Source organism: Marmota monax, unplaced genomic scaffold, assembly GCF_021218885.2.
Source record: "Marmota monax isolate L192 unplaced genomic scaffold, Marmota_monax_Labrador192_F-V1.1 WCK01_AAM20220418_F8-fsc00988, whole genome shotgun sequence".
NCBI classification, from domain to species: Eukaryota; Metazoa; Chordata; class Mammalia; order Rodentia; family Sciuridae; genus Marmota; species Marmota monax.
In genome coordinates this window covers 12,343-32,602 of record NW_026694884.1, presented here as the reverse complement: position 1 = coordinate 32,602, position 20,260 = coordinate 12,343, and the positions used below count along the sequence as shown (strand labels likewise).

The 20,260-nt window shown below is 41.9% G+C and overlaps 1 pseudogene; it reads right to left on the bottom strand.

Annotated features, from left to right (window-relative positions):
• Positions 1-15,711, bottom strand: part of LOC124080734 (cTAGE family member 2-like) — a 39,410-nt pseudogene extending 23,699 nt beyond the window's left edge.
• Between the last annotated feature and the right edge of the window lie 4,549 nt (positions 15,712-20,260).

Sequence of the window (20,260 nt, the reverse complement as noted above, 5' to 3'; positions counted from 1 at the left end):
ACGTTTGCACAGACATCTCAGATAAATCAATATACAATGGCATATCACCTTATACCTTGGATGATTGAATGTAGAAGAGAACATCCAGTCAAAAAGGGATAGTCAGTAGGATTAGGAATATAGTCGGTAGGTTTAGGAAGTAGAGTGAGTATAGGATTTGGAAAAAAGTTCTTTAGCAATAGGGTTTTGGTTTGAGAGTGAATGTAAATGTCAGCACATGTGAAGAGTCATTCACAATGATGAACTGAAGAAAATATGTAGGAAAGCAGATATCAATAGAGACATTATGAAATCAGGCAAAGTATAAAGTGAGTGACAGGATTACACATTCAACAGGGTTGAGTTTCAATACATAATCTTAGGAAGAAACAAATATGTAGTCACCAATAGGATTGACAATTGAGAGCATTAGGCAATTGGACATGGATGATTTAAGTAATGCAGGTTCACTTTCCATTTAGGCCTTGGTACAATCATAAGTGTGACCTTTGCATTTTGTGTTCAGAATATTACTGTGATAAAATGTATATGTAGATCAGGTGACATGATTATTTCTTCTACCATTTCTGGGAGCAATATTTTGAAGATGTAAAAATTAGTATTGGGAGTACAAAGGGTTGTACCCTGTGTCTATGAATATAGAAGTAATGCATTAATTGACAATACTGTGAATAAATAATATAACTGGTTCCACTTTAAATAACGGATTGAATTTATATCTGAATATATATAAGAAATCTTATATTGATATACATACATTCATTCCACCAGTTATACATCTAATGGTAATATTAGGGTTATGTTTTTTTTCATGAAGGGTGTGTGAGTTTTGCTTCAAAAGTGATTATGGAATTGGAAAATAATGTGTTTGGAAAGAAGTCTCATGAAAATACCAGTCAAGAAACATAGAGGAATACATGTGATCTGAATAGATAGTGATTGAAAATGAAAAAAATGCAAACAATTTTGCTACCTTGTGGATGAAATACATATCCTATGATATGCATAACCTGAAGAAATACTAATGTACCAGTGCTGAATGAAAATGAACGTCAAAATATACATCATGTCCCATAGTAATCTACTTGGATTGATGTTAAACTGGGGCAGTTACTGAAGAAATATTAGGATTTGTATGCACCATTCACTGAGGTTAGTTGTCAGTAGTAGAAAAGAAATATGTATTTCAGGTGGATGAATATTTCTGAGAATAATCTTGTGAAAAGTTGATTATAAATCCATATACATGAATATGAATGAATTTAGGGAGTGTAAAATAAGACACATATATTTCATATTTTGAAAAATCTGGAAAGTATATATATATATATATATATATATATATATATATATATATATATATATAAAACACAGACATTAAAAGGTAGCAATATATATGCAAATCGAAATTCATCATGAAATATATATCATCCACAGATGCAAAAATATTCATTTTACTGAACATGGATTTATGTATAATATTGTTCTACTAGGAAGCTCACACATAGGTTGTATTTGCAGTTCCAACAGCGTTTAGGAGGAGTGATCTCATAATTTGTATCTACCAGCAGCCAATTCAAAAATTGTACATGTTATACCATGTAGGATTCTATATGTGCATATGAAAATACATGTGCTGAAGAGGCTACAGAGAACGAGAGACAGGATTCACATATTTGTTTACTTTAAAAACACATGGAGAACTATTTCAATTAAAAATTAACTAGACATTTAACACCTACCATTTATCATGCAAAAGGCAAGTCCAACTATACAGCATGCCTCCTCTGAACTGCTTGTATTTCTGTTCAGTTTGGGTTATTTTTCTACATCATATTAGGATTAGTAGTCAGAGTCTAGTAGGGTATGTGTTCGTGTCAAGGATTCAGTATTTCAAATTGAAAATAGGAAAATGAATACAATGGTTTTGCAAATATGTGCTACACAAAAATCTTCTCACTCTCATCCAGAACAATGCCTTAACATTACCTTCGCCCAAAGTAAGACACAATTAGAGGAGAAGAGTTAGAAAATCTGTGAATACATATCTGCAATGGAAAATGCTCAGGAATTCTCAAGTTTGGAGGTGGTAGATGAGTTTTCAAAAGTAAGGGACAGGGTAAACTCTCCACAAACATGGAGCTCTGCTGGCCTAAAGACTTCTTGAGTAACTGCCTCTGAGGTTGGGCACTTGAAATATATGTAATTGTCAGGAGCTTTAGCTTCCTTTGTAGTGAGACCATCAAAGCTGGATCTGCATCTATGTGACCTGGAGGACATGTTTTCTTATTTTCCAATGAACATGGAGCAGCAGTGATGAATTATCTTTTTGTAGGTAAACTATGGCCATTGGGGATAAGTGTCTCCCCATGTGGACTGTGAAGCCCTTTGGTCATCCTCCACTTTTCATGGTCATTCTTGCTGCTACACTGGGAGTTTCCTATTTGTTTCATGAAATACAAGGAGTTGAAATGGGTCACAGTGCTGGAGGAAATTCTGTCACGTGTGGTGGGTCAGTGTCTGAAGGAGAATGCACCAATCAGGCTTCTATCCCACATAGCTTGTCCCCTTGTCCATAGCAACGTGATTCTGAACATTGCCCAGAAACGTCTCCATATAACAAGATGCCTTTTCATAGAAGGGTCTGCTGGCTGCACTATGTCAGTCACAAGCCATTTGGAAGCCAATGGCAGATCCACATGGCCACAGAACAGATGTGTTATCACAAACCTGCACACCACTGCTCTTGGCCAACTACTCAGAAGGATCCAACTTACTGGCATCTCTGTTCTACACCATTTTCATGAAACCCAGTCAATCAAGGCACTGTCTGTTACACTCATGATCAGCAATAGGACATCTAAAGGTTTTCCAGTGCCACCTGGTCATGGGAATGTCCAAAATTTTATGATATTTATCTATCCATTTTTCAATGATGAAGTTGTAGCCACTGTGGGTTCCCATTCATCCAGGAACCATAAAAATTTGAAGAAGCTTATTTGAATGAAAGCTCTGGAGAACTCTCACAGGCAAGGCTTCCAGAAGAGTGTCCAAAAGGTCACATGAAGCCAGGCCCATTGAGGTCTACAATGTGAGATCCATGTGTGTTTTGTCTCTTAACTATGGCTGCCAACTCTTTAGGAATAAAATCATGTGATATCCTGGATGAGATTCACATTGCTATGTGGAAAGCCATCCTGGGCCTAGAACTCAGTTTACAAGGGCGACTCTCATGTGTGGCCTCCTAAAATCCAAACACAATTCATGGCAATACTCTGAGGTCAGTTTCAGAACTCAGCATTATGGGGAATCACACCAGTATTTAAGCCCAGTCATCTCTTCCAACCGCCACACAAATGACCACAATTAAAACCAAAACACTCCCACATGGCCCTCAACATCTTCCATATAGACACTCATCATAACCTCTGGCTGCAGGTTTCCATGAGGGGCGCAGCCCAAGACAGTGTTCAAAATAAGCTCCCTTGCCCCTCATTTGCTGAAACTCAAGGTGGCCTGGACACCCTTCATGTGAACAAGGAGTGATCAAATAGGCCTGCCATTAATACTGCTCTGCTTCTGCAATTTGATGCCTACTGACCATCAGGTACAGATTCTTTATGTGATTTGAAGTTATGAAAAAACCCAAGCAACTCTGCAGGGCTTTGAAGAAATCATTTGACCCAAAGGATCCCTATTCTCACTTGATGGAGGTCAGGAACCTAACAGAGGAAGGCAAGAGACTTCATCCACAATGACTTATATTTTTAACATTTTGGTTTTGGATACACACATGGGAACATTCTTTAGATCCATCAGGTACTGAGAATCTAAGCCATAGCCTGACACAGGGTAAGGAGGCTGATTCAGACACATCCCTTTCCAAAGCAATTAAGCAAAGAGCCACAGGTGATGCCCATTCATTTCCATTTGAAAACTGTTTTCTTCAGGTTTCACAAAGGGGTGGCCTGAGGCAAAGAACTTCCTGACATTCAGGGCAACAGAACAATAGGTAAGCAAAAGGCTCAAAGCATGGTTTCTCCACTGAGACTTTCCTGGTCACACTGATATCTGAGTTTTCTGAGATGCTTGCCATTCCATTCCGCTATCCAGTACATGGCCATGTCACAGAGCTTGGAGGTGGTACATATCTCGGAAACAAAACCATGAGCCTATTATGGATAGTGGCCAGAATTCTGGAAGAAAATAGTAACTTAGGAAGATAGTAGAGGTTGCTCATCCATAACACAAGCTGCAATCCATTCATAAATTGGTAGGATGAATGCTGGGAAGCTTTCTACTAGACAGGGCATATCCATTGTTGCATTCTCTTTTCACATGTCTACAAACATGGACACAGTGGGGTACACTGACATAGAAACACTCGCCTTGTTAAACGACTTTCTAGAAACAGTCCACTCCAAACCAAACAAACCGCCTTTCCTACCTCTTCTCAGAACATGAGACAAAACCACAAAACCACACCCACACCCACAAAGGCACCTCCTTCCCCAAGTAGGTCTGTGACTATCCAGAGTGTCCTCTGACTGGTGGGCCATTCTATGTTCCTCCAAAATGGCCTGTCCTGTCTCAGATCTGGTCTTCTTGGCCAACACTGTGAAGTTGTCAGGAGCCAGCAGTGAACCATTTCTTGCTTTCTCAGGATAGACCCCCTCTTCAGAGATCTCCTGGCATTTGGCCATTCTCACATCTGTAGGTACCAAGAAAGATTGACTCTGTCCTTGGTAAATCAAAACAAGTTAGCCCACTGGGACTGGGACTGGGACTGGCTCTGGGTGCGTGGCTTCCTGAATCCAAATTTCAGAGAGTTCCCTCACCAAAGAAGTGGGGTAGGTCACTTCCTTCTGGAACTGAATGAGGTCACTGCCTTGACAACCACTTTGTCCTAACAGTTGCTTCCAAGGGTCCTATGAGATGGAGGCTGCTACTACTTTCTGTGACACTTTCACAAGTTAGAATGGTATATCAAACATAGGCTCCCGGGAACAGCTCTCCACACAGGCCTGGTTTGGACCATCTTCTCTACATTAAGAAGAGAGAGGCTGATTCAGACACATCCCTTCATCCTGAAAACTTTGTTTGCCATGGAAGATAACTTTTGCTCTCTGAGGTCCTACATAGCTGCCTACTTCTTCTCCAGGGATCATTTCTGCTTGGACATTTGAGGTTTTCAGCAGGTGGTAGATACCCTACATTCCTGTATTGTAAGACAAACTCTGTCCCTGCTCTTCTGTAAAATTAGATTGAGGGAAGAGTGTATGGTTAGGGTTAATAACATGTTGCATTTGTGTTAGGAATCATTCTGTGGTATGAATAATGGTGTTTGGAACCTGGAATATTAATAAGAATATATAGTTGAAATATAAGTATGAAAACAGAAATCTAGGTAAGATTTGAATCCCAGAAGGACATTGGGCCCTTGATTGAAATACTTAGCTTTGAATTATGTCCTGCACAGATGTCTCAGATCAATCGGTATACAATGGCATAGGACACTGTACCTTCGATGATTGAATGTTGAAGAGAACATCCAGTCAAAAAGGGATAGTCGGTAGGATTAGAAAGATAGTCGTTAGGTTTAGAATCAAAATTGAGTATAGGATTTGGACAAAAATTTCTTTAGCAATACGGTTTCGGGTAGAGAGTGAATGTAAATGTCAGCACATGTGAAGAATCACTCACAATGATGAACTGGGGAAAATATGTAGGAAAGCAGATATCAATAGAGACATTAGGAAATCAGGCAAAGTATAAAGTGAGTGATAGGATTAGATATTTTCAACAGGGTTGAGGTTGAATATATAATCTTAGGAAGAAACAAATATGTAGTCACCGATAGGATTGAAATTTGAGAGCATTAGGCAACCTGGACATGGATGTTTTTAGAAATTCATGCTCACTTTCCATTTAGACTTTGGTACAATTATGTTTACCCTGTGTCTATCAATATAGAGATAATGCATGAATAGACCATACTGTGAATAAATAATATAACTGGTTCCCACTTTAAATAATGGACTGAATTGATATCTGAAAATATACAGGAAATCTTACATTGATATACAATCATTCATTCCAACCAGTTATACAACTAATGGTAATATTAGGGTTATGGTTTTTCATGAAACGTGTGTGAGTTTTGCTTCAAATGTGATTATGTAATTCGAAAATAATGTGTTTGGAAAGAAGTCTCATGAAAAGACCAGTCAGGAAACCTGGAGGTATACATGTGTTTTGAAGCAGGAAGTGATTGAAAATGAAACAAATGCCTATAAATTTGTGAACTTGTGGATGAAATATATATCCTATGATGTGCAAAAACTGAAGAAATAGTAATGTACCTGTGTTGAATAAAAATGAACGTCAGAATACACATTATGTCCCGTAGGAATCTACTTGCATTGGTGCTAAACTGGGTCAGTTACTGTAGAATTATTAGGATTTGTATGCACCATTCACTGAAGTTAGTTTTCTGTACTAGGAAACAAATATGTCTATCAGGTGGATGAATATTTCTGAGAATAATCTTGTGAAAACTTTATTATAAATCCACATACATGAACATGAATGAATTTATGGAGTGTATAATAACACACATATATTTCATATTTTGAATAATCTGTAGAGTGTATATATATATATATATATATATATATACACACACACACAAAACAGACACAGACATTAAAAAGTAGCAATATATATGCCAATTGAAATTCACCATGAAATATATATCATCCACAGATCCAAAAATATTCATTTTACTGAGCATGGATTTATGTATAATGTTGTTCTACCAGGAAGCTCACCCATAGGTTGAATTTTCAGTTCCAACATCGTTTAGGAGGAGTGATCTCTTCTCACAATGTGTATCTGCCAGTTCAGCCTAACTCACAAGAATGTATGTGTGATACCAGGTAGGATGCTATATGTGCATATAAAAATACATGTTCTGAATAGGCTACAGAGAAATAGAGACAGGAATTCACATATTTGTTAACTTTAAAAACACATTGATAGGGTGAGGGGCAGAGCCGCCCCCCAAGGACGGGCAGAGCTGAAGCCCATGCCTCTAAGTCAGATGCACATCTGACCCACTGGTAGAACAGGCCCAGCGCCCGCAGAGTGGCAGAACCGCCGCTCACGCCTGTAAGGTAGGCGGACCTGATTCCAAATGGCAGAACAGGCCCAGTGGGCTGCCGCCTTGTTAGGCACATTGCCCCTATTGTAGGAGGGTCAGAGCCGTCGCCCGTGCCTGTGAGGGAGACTTTGCAACTATAAAAGAGCAATATAAATATATAGGGGGAAAATTCAATAACACAACAGTTTCACCGAGCAGAAAGAAATGCGAAAGTTTTGAAAAGACAAGGAAAGAAAGGACCACAAGCAATGCAGCTCAACTCAACATTAGAAGAGTTTATACCTGCAGCAGATGGAATGTCTTGAGTGGTCAACAGGTCACATGAAGCCAGGCCTATTGAGGTATGCAGTATGAGGTCCATGTGTGTTTTGACTGTCAACAATGACTGCCAAGTCTTTTAGAATAAAATCATGTGATATCCTTGTTGAGATTCCCATTGCTCTGGGGAAAGCCACCCTGGGCCTAGATCTCAGTTTCCAAGGCCAACTCTCATGCATGGCCTCCTGAAATCACAACAAAATTCTTGGCAATAATTCTCTGAGTTCAGATCCAGAAATCAGGTTCTAAGGGGAATCACACCAGAGTTCAAGTCCTGGTAAACCCAGTCATCTCTTCCAACCACCATCCAAATGAACACAATTAAAATCAAAACACTCCCACATGTCCCTCATCTTCTTCCATATAGATACTCATCATAACCTCTGGCTGGAGGTGTCCATGAGGGGTACAGCCCAAGACAGTGTCCAAAATAAGCTCCCATGCCCCTCATTGGCCTAATGTCAGGGTGGCCTAAACACCCTTCCTGTGAACCAGGAGTGATCAAATAGGCCTACAGTTAATACTGCTCAGCTTCTCCAATTTGAGCCCTTCTGACTCTGAGGTTTAGAATCCTTATGTGAATTGGAGTCATGACAATATCCAAGCACCTATGGGCTAGGCTCTGCAGGGATTAGAAGAACTCATTTGACGCAAAGGATCCCTATTCTCACTTGATGGAAGTCAGGAACCTTACAGAGGAAGGTGATAGACTTCATCCACAATGACTGCTTTTTGGCCATTATGGTTTTGGATGCACACATGGGATCTAACTTTTGATCCATCAGGTGCTGGGAATGTAAGCCACAGCCTCACACAGGGCCGAGAGGTTGATTCAGACACATCCTTTTCCAAAGCAATTAAGCAAAGAGCCACAGGTGATGCCCATTTATTTCCTTTTGAAAACTGTTTTCTTCAGGCTTCACAAAGGGGTGGCCTGAGGCAAAGACCTTCCTAACATTCAAGGCAACAGAACAATAGGTAAGCAAAAGGCCCAAAGCTGTGTTTCTCAATTGAAACTTTACTGCTCACACTGATATCTGAGTTTTCTGAGATACTCACAATTCCATTCATCTATCCAGTACATGGCCATTTCACAGAGCTTGAAGGTGGTACATATCTTGGACACAAAACCATGAGCCTATTCTGGAGAGTGGCGAGAATTCATGAAGAAAACAGGAACTTAGGAAGATAGCAGGTGTTGCCCAACCATAAGGCAAGCCAAAGTCCATTATCAACTGGGCATGATGAATGCTGGGAAGCTTTCTACTAGACAGGACACATCCATTGATGCATTCTCTTTTCTAATGTCTACAACCATGGACACAGTGAGATACACAGACATAGAAACACTCACCTTGTCAAACGACTTACAAGACACAGTCCACTCCAAACAAAACAAAATGCCTTTCCTACCTATTCTCAAAACATGAGACAAAACCTCAAACTCACCCCCACACTCACAAAGGCACCTCCTTCCCCCAAGTAGGTCTATGACTATCCGGAGAGTTCTCTGACTGGTGGGCCATACTATGTTCCACCAAAATTGCCTGTCCTGTCTCAGATCTGGTCTCCTTGGACAAGTCAATGAAGTTGTCAGGTGCCAGCAGTGAGCCACTCCCTGATTTCTCAAGAAAGGCCCATCTTGAGAACTCTCCTGGCATTTGGCCATCCTCACATCAGTAGGTACCAAGAAAGACTGACTCTGTCCATGGTAAATCCAAACAAGTGAGCCCACTGGGACTGGGACTGGGTCTGGCTCTGGGTGCCTGGCTTCTTGGATTCCAAGTTCAGAGAGTTCCATCACCAAGGAAGTGAGGTAGAACACTTCCTTCAGAAACTGAATGAGGTCAATGCCTTGGCAACAACTTGGTACTAACAGTTGCTTCCAAGGGTCCCATGAACTGGAGGCTGCCCCTACTACCTGTGACACTTTCACAAGTTAGAATGGTATATCAACCATAAGCAGCTGGGAACAGCTCTCCACATAGGCCTGGTTTGGGTCATCTTCTCTACGTTAAGAAGAGAGAGGCTGATTCAGACACATCCCTTCATCCTGACCATGTTGTTTACCATGGAAGATGACTTTTGCTCTCTCAGGTCCTGCATAGCGGCCTACATCTTCTCCAAGGATCATATCTGCATGGACATTATGTAGGAAAACAGATATCAATAGAGACATTAGGAAATCAGGCAAAGTATAAAGTGAGTAAAAGGATTAAACATTTTCAACAGGTTTGAGTTTGAATATATAATCTTAGGAAGAAACAAATATGTGGTCACCAATAGGATTGACATTTGAGAGCATTAGACAACCTGGACATGGATGTTTTTATTAATCCATGTTCACTTTCCATTTAGGGTTTTGTACAATCATAAGTGTGTACTTTGCATATTGTGTCCAGAATATTACTGTGATAAAATGTATATGTAGATCAGGTGACATGAGAATTTCTTCCTCCATTTTGAGAGCAATATTTTGAAGATGTATAAATTAGTATTGGTGGTACAAAGAGGTGTACCCTCTGTCTATACATATTGAGATAATGCATGAATAGACCATACTGTGAGTAAATGATATAACTAGTTCCACTTTAAATAATGGATTGAATTGATATTTGAAAAAATATAAAAAATCTTAAAATGATATACAATCATTCATTCCCACCAGTTATATTTCTAATGGTAATATTAGGGTTATGGTTTATCATGAAGGGTGTGTGAGTTTTGCTTCAAAAGTTATTATGGAAATCGAAAATAATCTGTTTATAAAGAAGTCTCATGAAAAGACCAGTCAAGAAACATGGAGGAATACATGTGTTCTGAAGCAGGAAATGATGGAAAGTGAAAAAAATGCCTATAAATTTGCGAAATTGTGGATGAAATATATATCCTAAGATGTGCATAAAGTGAAGAAATAGTAATGTACCAGTGTTGAATAGAAATGAATGTCAAACTACACTTCATGTCCCATCGGAATCTACTTGCATTGATGTTAAACTGGGAAAGTTACTGTAGAAATATTAGGATTTGTAAGCACCATTCTCTGAAGTTAGTTGTCAGTACTAGGAAACAAATATGTATTGCATGTGGATGAATATTCCTGAGAATAATCTTGTGAAAGTGTATTATAAATCCACATAGGGGAATATAATGAATTTGGGAGTGTATAATAAGACACATATATTTCATATTTTGATAATTTGGAGATATATATATATATATATATATGTATATATACACACAAATACGCACACAGACATTAAAAAGTAGCAATATTATGCCAATCGAAATTCACCATGAAATATATATCATCGACAGATCCAAAAATATTCATTTTACTGAACATGAATTTATGTATAATGTTGTTCAACTAGGAAGCTCACCCATAGGTTGAATTTAAAGTTCCAAAATCATTTAGGAGAAGTGATCTCTTCTCACAATTTGTATGTGCCAAGTAAGCCACCTCACATGAATATAAATGTGGTACCAGGTATGATTCTATATGTGCATATAAAAATACATGTGCTGAATAGGCTACAAAGAAAGGGAGACAAGAGTTCATATATTTGTTAACTTTAAAAACACATGGAGAACTATTTCAACAAAAAAAAATTGACTAGATTTATAACTCCTACCCTATATAAGGCAAAAGGCAATACAACTATACACCATGCCTCCTCTGAACTGCTTGTATTTAATTCTGTTTGGGTTATTTTTCTCCTTCATATTAGGATTAGTAGTCAGAGTCTTGTAGGCTATGGGTTAGTGTCAGGGATTCAGTATTTTGAATGGAAAATTGGTAAATGTATCCAATGTGTATGTAAATATGTGCTACACAAAAAACCTTCTCACGCTCATTGAGAACATTACCTTCGCGTCAAGTAAGACACAATTAAAGGATAAGAGTTAGAAAATCTGTGAATACATATCTGGAATGGAATATGCTCAGGAGTACACAACCTTGGAAGTGGTAGAGGAGTTTCCAAATGTAAGGGACAGGGTAAATACTTCACAAACATGGAGCTCTGCTGGCCTAAAGACTTCTTGAGAAACTGCCTCTGAGGTTGTCACTTGAAATACATGTAGTTGTCAGGAGCTTTAGCTTCCTTTGTAGTGACACCATCAAAGCTGGGTCTGCATCTACGTGACCTGGAGGACATGGTTTCTTATTTTCCAATGAACATAAGGCAGCAGTGATGAATTCTCTCTTTGTAGGTAAACTGTGGCCACTGGGGGATAATTTTCTCCCTGTGTGGACTGTGAAACCATATGGTCATCCTCCACTTTTCGTGGTGTTTTATGCTGCTGCACTGGAGTTTGGTATTTGCTTCATGAAATACAAGGAGTTCAACTGGGACACAGTGCTGGAGGGAGTTCTGTCATGTGTAGTGGGTCAAGGTCTGCAGCAGAATGCACCAATCAGGCTTCTATCCCACATAGATTTCCCCCTTGACCATAGCAACCTGATTCTGAACATTGCCCTGAAACATCTCCATATAACAAGATGCCTTTACATATAATGGTCCGATGACTGCACCATGTCAATAACAAGCCATTTGAAAGCCAATGGCAGAACCACATGGCCACAACACAGATGTTTGATCACACACCTGCCCACCACTGCTCTAAGCCTACTACTCAGCAGTCTCCAACTTACTGGCATCTCTGTTCTACACCATTTTCATGAAACTCAGTCAATCAAGGCACTGTCTGGTATACACATGATCAGTAACAGGACAACCAAAGATTCTCCAGTGCCACCTGGTCATGAGAATTTAAAACATTTCATGGTATTTATCTAACCATTTTTCAAGGATGAAGTTGGAGGCACTGTGGGGTTCAGTTCATTCAGGAACCATTAAATGGTGAGGAAGCTCATTTCAAAGAATGCTCTGGAGAACTCTCACAGGCAAGGCTTCCCAAAGAGTGGCCAAAAGGTCACATGAAGCCAGGCCCATTGAGGTCTACAATGTGAGGTCCATGTGTGTTTAGACTCTCAACTATTTCTGCCAAGTCTTTCAGAATAAAATCATGTGATATCCTGGCTGATATTCCCAGTGCTCTGTGGAAAGCCAACCTGGGCATAGATCTCAGATTCCAAGGGCGAATCTCATGCCTGAACTCCTAATATCCCAACACAATTCATGGCCATACTTCTCTGAGGTCAGTTCCAGAACTCATTCTCTAAGGGGAATCACACCAGAGTTCAAGCCCAGGTGGACCCAGTCATCTATTCCACTCCGCCACACAAATGACCACAATTAAAACTAAAACACTCCCACATGGCCCTCATCTTCTTCCATATAGACACTCCTCACAACCTCTGGCTGGAGGTTTCCATGAGGGGTGCAGCCCAAGACAGTGTCCAGAATAAGCTCCCTTGCCCCTAATTTGCCTAAAGTCAGGGTGGCCTGGACACCCTTCATGTGAACAAGGAGTGATCAAATAGGCCTGCCATTAATACTGTCTGCTTCTTCAATTTGGGGCCTACTCACAGTTGGGTATATATTCTTTATGTGATTTGGAGTCATGAGAAAACCCAAGCATCTCTGCAGGGCTTTGAAGAACTCATTTGACCCAAAGGATCCCTATTCTCACTTGATGGATGTCAGGAGGCTTACAGAGGAAGGCGAGAGACTTCATCTACTATGACTGCTCTTTTGGCCATTTTGGTTTTTGATGCACACATGGGATCTTTCTTTAGATCCATTGGGTGCTGAGAATCTAAGCCACAGCCTCACACAGGGCCAAGAGGCTGATTCAGACACATCCCTTTCCAAAGCAATTAAGCAAAGAGCCACAGGTGATGCCCATTCATTTCCATTTGAAAACTGTTTTCTTCAGGTTTCACAAAGGGGTGGCCTGAGGCAAGGACCTTCCTGACATTCAGGGCAACAGAACAATAGGTGAGCAGAAGGCCCAAAGCAGGGTTTCTCCACTGAGACTTTACTGGTCACAGTGATATCTGAGTTTTCTGAGATGCTCGCCATTCCTTCAGCTATCCAGTACATGGCCATGTCAAAGAGCTTGGAGGTGGTACATATCTTGGACACAAAACCATGGGCCTATTCTGGAGAGTGGCCAGAATTCAGGAAGAAAACAGCAACTTAGGAAGTTAGCAGGTGTTGCCCATCAATAAGACAAGCTGCAGTCAATTCATAAATTGGGCAGGATGAATGCTGGGAAGCTTTCTACTATACAGGACACATCCATTGATGTATTCTCTTTTCTAATGTCTACAACCACGGACACAGTGGGATACACAGACATAGAAACACTCGCCTTGTCAAAGAACTTACTAGAAACACTCCACTCCAAACCAAACAAACCGCCTTTCCTACCTGTTCTCAGAACGTGAGACAAAACCACAAACACACACCCACACCCATAAAGGCACCTCCTTCCCCCAAGTAGGTGTCTGACTATCTGGAGTGTCCTCTGACTGGTGGGCCATAATATGTTCCCCCGAAATGGCCTGTCCTGTCTCAGATCTGGTTTCCTTGGCCAACACTGTGAAGTTGTCAGGAGCCAGCGGTGAGCCACTACCTGCTTTCTCTTGAACAGCCTCTCTTCAGAGCTTTCCTGGCATTTAGCCATGCTCACATCAGTAGGTACCCAGAAAGACTGACTCTGTCCTTGGTAAATCCAAAGAAGTGAGACCACTGGGACTGTGACTGGGACTGGATTTGGGTGCCTGGCTTCCTGTATCCCAAGTTCAGAGATTTCCATCACCAAGGATGTGAGGTGAGGTCACTTCCTTCAGGAACTGAATGAGGTTACTGCCTTGGCAACCACATTGTCCTAACAGTTGCTTCCAAGGGTCCCATGAAATGGAGGCTACCCCTGCTTCCTGTGACACTTTCAGAAGTTAGAATGGTATATCAACCATAGGCAACCAGGTACAGCTCTCCACACAGGCCTGGTTTGGTCCTTCTTCTCTACATTAAGAAGAGAGTGGCTGATTCAGACACATCCCTTCATCCTGACCAGGTTGTTTGCAATGGAAGATGACTTTTGCTCTCTCAGGTCCTTCATAGCTGCCTACAATTTCTCCAGGGATAATTTTTGCATGGACCTTTGAGTTCCTTGGCAGTTGGAATATCCCCTACATTCCTGTATTGTAAGACCTACTCTGTCCCTGCTCTTCTGTAAAGTTAGATTGAGGGAACGGTGTATGGTTAGGGTTAATAACAAGTTCGATTTGGATTAGGAATCATTCTGCTGGATGTATAATGCTATTGGGAACCTGCAATATTTACAAGAATATATAGGTGAAATATAAGTATGAAAACAGAAATCTAGGTAAGATTAGAAGCCCAGAAGGGCATTGGGCCCTTGATTGCTATACTTCGCTTTGTTTTGTTTTCTGCACAGATGTCTCAGAAAAATCCATATACAATTGCATAGGACCTTGTACCTTGGATGATTGATTGTCAAAGAGAACTTCCAGTCAAAAAGGGATAGTCGGTAGGATTAGGAAGATAGTCGGTAGGTTTAGAAACAACAGTGAGTATAGGATTTGGACCAAAAGTTCTTTAGCTATAGGGTTTCGGGTATAGAGTGAATGTAAATGTCAGCACATGTGAAGAGTCAGTCACAATGATGAACTGGGGAAAATATGTAGGAAATCAGATATCAATAGAGACTTTAGGAAATCTGGCAAAGTATATTCGGTAGTGAAAGGTTAATAAAATAGGTACTTGTCACTTCCTGTTTTTCTTTATGCTTAGTAAAACACTGTTGAAATCTTGAGAACTGTTTGCTAACCTTGTTCCCAGAATGTGCTGACACCAACTGCCAAACTGCAGAATGTACTCCCTCACTCGGTTGCACACAAACAGCTCACTTGCCAGGACCCATCAATAAACATCCCTCCCTGCCCTCTCCAAGGAAAATATACAAGCTCTTCTTAAGCTGTTCTCAGCTCTCTCTGCTCTATTCAAGTTAGCTCTGAGCTCCAGCATGCTGGACCCCCAGAAACCCTTTGCTTTTGCATGAGACAGTCTCTTGGTGGTCTCTTCCCCCGACGCTTGCCCGACCTTTACATATGGAGGTTCCACCGAGATCCGGTAGCGGCGGAAGAGAGACTCCAACGGGCTCCTCTCGAGGTAAGTAAGGCGCCTCTTTCTGGTTTCAGGTTTCAGGTTAGGGCTTGGCAAAATGGCTGTCCATGAAGAGCACAAGCTCTCTCCGATGGTGGCTGACAGACGTGTCACAGAGCCACAGGCCATGTCCCTGGGGGATGCCCCAGAGTACTCGGGAAATCGAGGAACAATAGTCTCCTCTACTCAGTGATATTTTGTTTCAGATTTGGTATTGCTAGCCCATCGGGATTTGCTGGCTACTCAGTCCTGGTCTCAGTGTTGGACGTCCATTGCCTGTCTTTATTGTCTAGTCTTCTCTGTGTCATGTGTCGTTGCTTTTACTGTTTGTGTATCTTTCACTATGGGACAGATCACTTCAATGCCTCTCTCCCTGACACTTGATCACTGGACCAAAGTCCGCTTAAGGGCTCAGAATCTTTCTTTTTCAGTAAAACACTGGACCTGGCAGACTCTCTGTGCCTCAGAATGGCCCACCTTTGGATGCGGATGGCCCCTAGAAGGATCTTTCTACTTACCACTAATTTAAAAAGTCAGAGATATTGTCTTTCATCCAGGGCCACATAGCCATTAAGATCAACAGCCATATATCTTAACTTGGCAGGACCTCTGCAAATCTCCTCCTCCATGGGTGAAGCCTTTCCTTGCCCCTGACCCCACTCCTATTCCTTCCCCCACGATCTCTCAAACCATCTGCTCCTCCTCCTCCTCCATCCTCTGTTCTCCCTGAGTCACAAGATTTGACACTACTGGACTCTCGTCCCACTACTTATCCCCTGCCCTCATCCCCAACCCCCAACACCCTCTAAGTGATTCCCCTGCTGCTGAATCAGCCTCTCTGCCATTGGAGGAAGCTAAGCCAGCCCAGCACCCTCCAGATAACTCCCCTGCAGCACACACAGCCCCTCCTCCCCTGGAGGAATCTGGCCCGGCTAAAGGAACTCGCACACGGTGAATGATTGAAAACCCTAGAACTCCCGTGATGCTCCCCCTCCATCCCTAAGGGCCAATGATTGACGACGGCCATGGGGGAAAAATGCAAGCCTACCCGTATTGGCCTTTCTCCTCTTCAGACCTGTATAACTGGAAAAATAACAATCCCCCCTTTACCGAGGACCCAACCTGTATCTCAGGTCTGGTTGAGTCATTGATGTTTTCACACCAGCCTACTTGGGATGACTGCCAACAACTCCTAGGGACTCTCTTCATGACAGAGGAACAAAAGAGAATCTTCCTGGATGCTAGAAAAAATATTCTCAGACTATATGGGTGACCAACACAACTTCCCAACATATTCAAAGCCAACTTTCCCTTGAACTGACTCAACTGGGACCCCAACACCTTTGAAGGTAGGGAGCATCTGTCCACTTATCGCCGGGATCTAATAGTGGGTATGTTAGTGGCCGCTAGGCGACCAACTATTTTGGCCAAGGTAAGAGAGATTATTCAAGGGCCTGATGAATGTCCCTCTATGTTTCTAGAGAGAATTATGGAGGCATATAGGAGATATACTCCTTTTGATCCTCAGACAGAGGATCAAAAGGCATCTGTCACAATGGCCTTTATTGGTCAAGCTGCCTGGATATTAAAAGAAAGTTACAATGCTTAGATGGATTACAAGGTATGACTTTGAGAGATTTAGTCTGAGGAGGTGAGAAGGTATACTATAAGAGAGAAACTGAGGAAGAGAAGGGAGCAAAGGGAGGATAAAAGAAACAAAAGACAGACTAAGGCATTGACTAAGGTCCTGGTCACAACAACAAATAGGCCAGAAATTAAGAAACATGGAGACAGGAAGGGATATCTGGGCCCACACTAGAGGCCACCCCTGGCCTCAGATCAATGTGCCTACTGTAAAGGAAAAGGACACTGGGCTAAAGAGTGCCATACAAAGAGACAGCCATGCCAGCCAGCCATTCTGACTCTGGAGGATAACTAAGAAATTTGGGGCTCAGATCCTCTCCCAAGCTCAGGGTAACTTTTGATGTTGAGGGGAACCCAGTAAACTTTGAAGTGGATACAGGGGCAATATACTCAGCTCTTAAGGCCCTATTGGGCCCTCTATCAAATAAAATGTCTCTAATTCAAGGAGCTAACTGCAGTAAATATTGGGCTTGGACAACTAAGAGGACCATGGACCAGGGGAAAGGAAAAATCCATCACTCCTTCCTAGTAATCCCAGAATGCCCTGCCCCATTGATGGGCAGAGATCTACTCACCAAGCTCTGGGCCAAAATAACTGTTAACCCTGAAGGCCCCCAAGTGGAATTTCTAAATCCTTCAGTAAAAACTCCTATAATCACGGCTCTAAATATGTCAGTAGAAAATGGACATCAACTCACCTTGGTTCAAAGAAACTGCATTCATTCCTGAAGGATCAAGAACAGAGTTTTCCACTAACCTACTGACAGCAAAAGGAAATAACTGAATGGGTAACAAAAGCCTGCCGGGTCCATCAATTGGTTAATGCTTACCCTTCCAAGCTTCCTGCAGGAAAGCACCTATGAGGAATCAGACCAGGACAATTCTGGGAAGTGGACTTTACTGAAATTAAGCCAGCAAGGTATGGACTTAAATATCTCCTAGTCTTTGTAGATACATTTTCAGGATGGATTGAAGCCTTCCCCCCAAAAAAAAAAAAAAAAAACACGAAACAGCGCAAATGGTGGTCAAGAAGATCCTGGAAGATATTTTTCCTAGATACGGCCTGCCTAAAGTAATAGGGTCTGATAATGGACTGGCGTTCGTGGCCCAGGTAAGTCAGGGGTTAGCCAGGACCCCGTGGAGTAATTGAAAGTTACATTGTGTTTATAGACCCCCGAGTTCAGGTCAGGTAGAAAGAATGAATAGAACCATTAAAGAGACCATAAGGAAATTAAGCTTAGAGACTGGCATAAAAGATTGGATGATGTTCCTGCCTTATGCACTGTTTCATGCAAGAAATACTCAATCTGTTTCTTTATGTAACCTCACCCCCTATTAAATTTTCTATGGTGCCCCTCCTCCAGTAAGGGACCTACCCCAACTCTAAGACCTAAGGATCCCTTCCACACCCCCTTGCTTGACATACTTAAAGCTCTTGAAAGAACTCAGGGATACCTGTGAAAACAGATGGCCACTGCCTACCAACCTGGGGACGAAGGGACTCTACATCGATATCAAGTAAGAGACTTCATCTACATAAGACGACATCAGGTGTCATCCCTGGAACCCCACTGGAAAGGACCAATCCAGGTGCTACTTATAACACCTAGAGCGGTAAAGGTAGACAGAATCACTTCCTGGATCCATACCTCTCATCTCAAGCCTACGCCCTGTCCAGACTATGGCTGGAACCTGGAAAAGACTGGTAACCCTTTCAAATTGTGTATTTGCTGTGTGGAAAGGCTATAGACTCTCCCCTTGACCACCAGTATTCCTAACCCTCATCAGCCTGTTCAGTAGTGATGGCTGATCACAAATCCTACTGGACAAGAAGTATGGTCTATCTTGCATACAGCCCCCTTAGGGACCTGGTGGCCATCTCTCCACCCAGACATTTGTCAGCTGGCTGTAGGTCTTTCCTATTGGGATATCCCTGATGAAGAGGATCCCACGAAAATTCCATTGAATCCTTTCTGTACCATAGATAATGGAAACAAACATTATGGATGTAGGGACACACGAGCCAGATGCTGGTTGGCTAGCCTAGATTATTATGTTTGCCCGGCGGACTATCAAAGCCACAAACATTCATGGCTGTGTGGGGGAAAGCTGACATCTTCTGTAAGTCATGGGGATGTGAGCATACAGGGACTGCCAGGTGCAACAGAATCTCCTCATCAAATTCTCTACATAGCATTGGCCATATTACCAATTAGATAACCAAAAACGATGGCCCCAAGAGGGGACTCCAGATCCTCAAATTCTGTGTGACCTTTATAACTTCTGCAAGTGCTCAAAAGGGTGAAAGGAGATTCGCCTATGTGAAGGCCTTTTCTCTCCTTTGCTCACATCCTGAACTATGCTTCTCCAATAGATGCTCACCCACAGCCTTCTGCTCCAGACTCTCTGCTGTCACTCCCAGCGCAACAACCTGATTTCTCCTCTCCAATTACTAGATCAAAAACCCAAACCTCCGCTGGTTCTCAGACCATTGCCCCCTTGCTGAGGTAGCAGGTACTGAAGTAACCCTCCACTCACTCACTCCTCTCTTCTCCTGTCAGTGCCCGCACCGGGTCCCACCAGGTCCTCTTACCAGCTAACACAAAGCTCAAACCAGCTGAGGAGAGCCCTCAGACCCCTATCCAAGATGTAGTGAAAATGGTCTTTAAAGTTGCTTTGTCATCACTGAAAACAGGTTACCAAGAATTTAAAGTCCCTCACAGGATTTTTGGGATGCACACTCCCATCTCCCCCTCTGTTCTACCTGTTCTACTGCTCATGTTTTTGTTGCTAGAAAGATCCCAAAACCCTTTCCCATTATTCTTTTACATCTCTCCTTCCTCATTCTCAGATCCAAGGAGCTGCTCTCAGCCCTGCCTTCCCCGTCTTACCCCTCTGTACCAGTCCCACGGAAAACTCTTAACTGACCTTCTCCAGAAGTCTTCACCATGGCTGACTATAGGACTTTCAGCAAAAGAGTCCCTATAAAAGAGTTCAGTGTAGATAAACTTCCTCTTTTCATGTTGACCTGGTC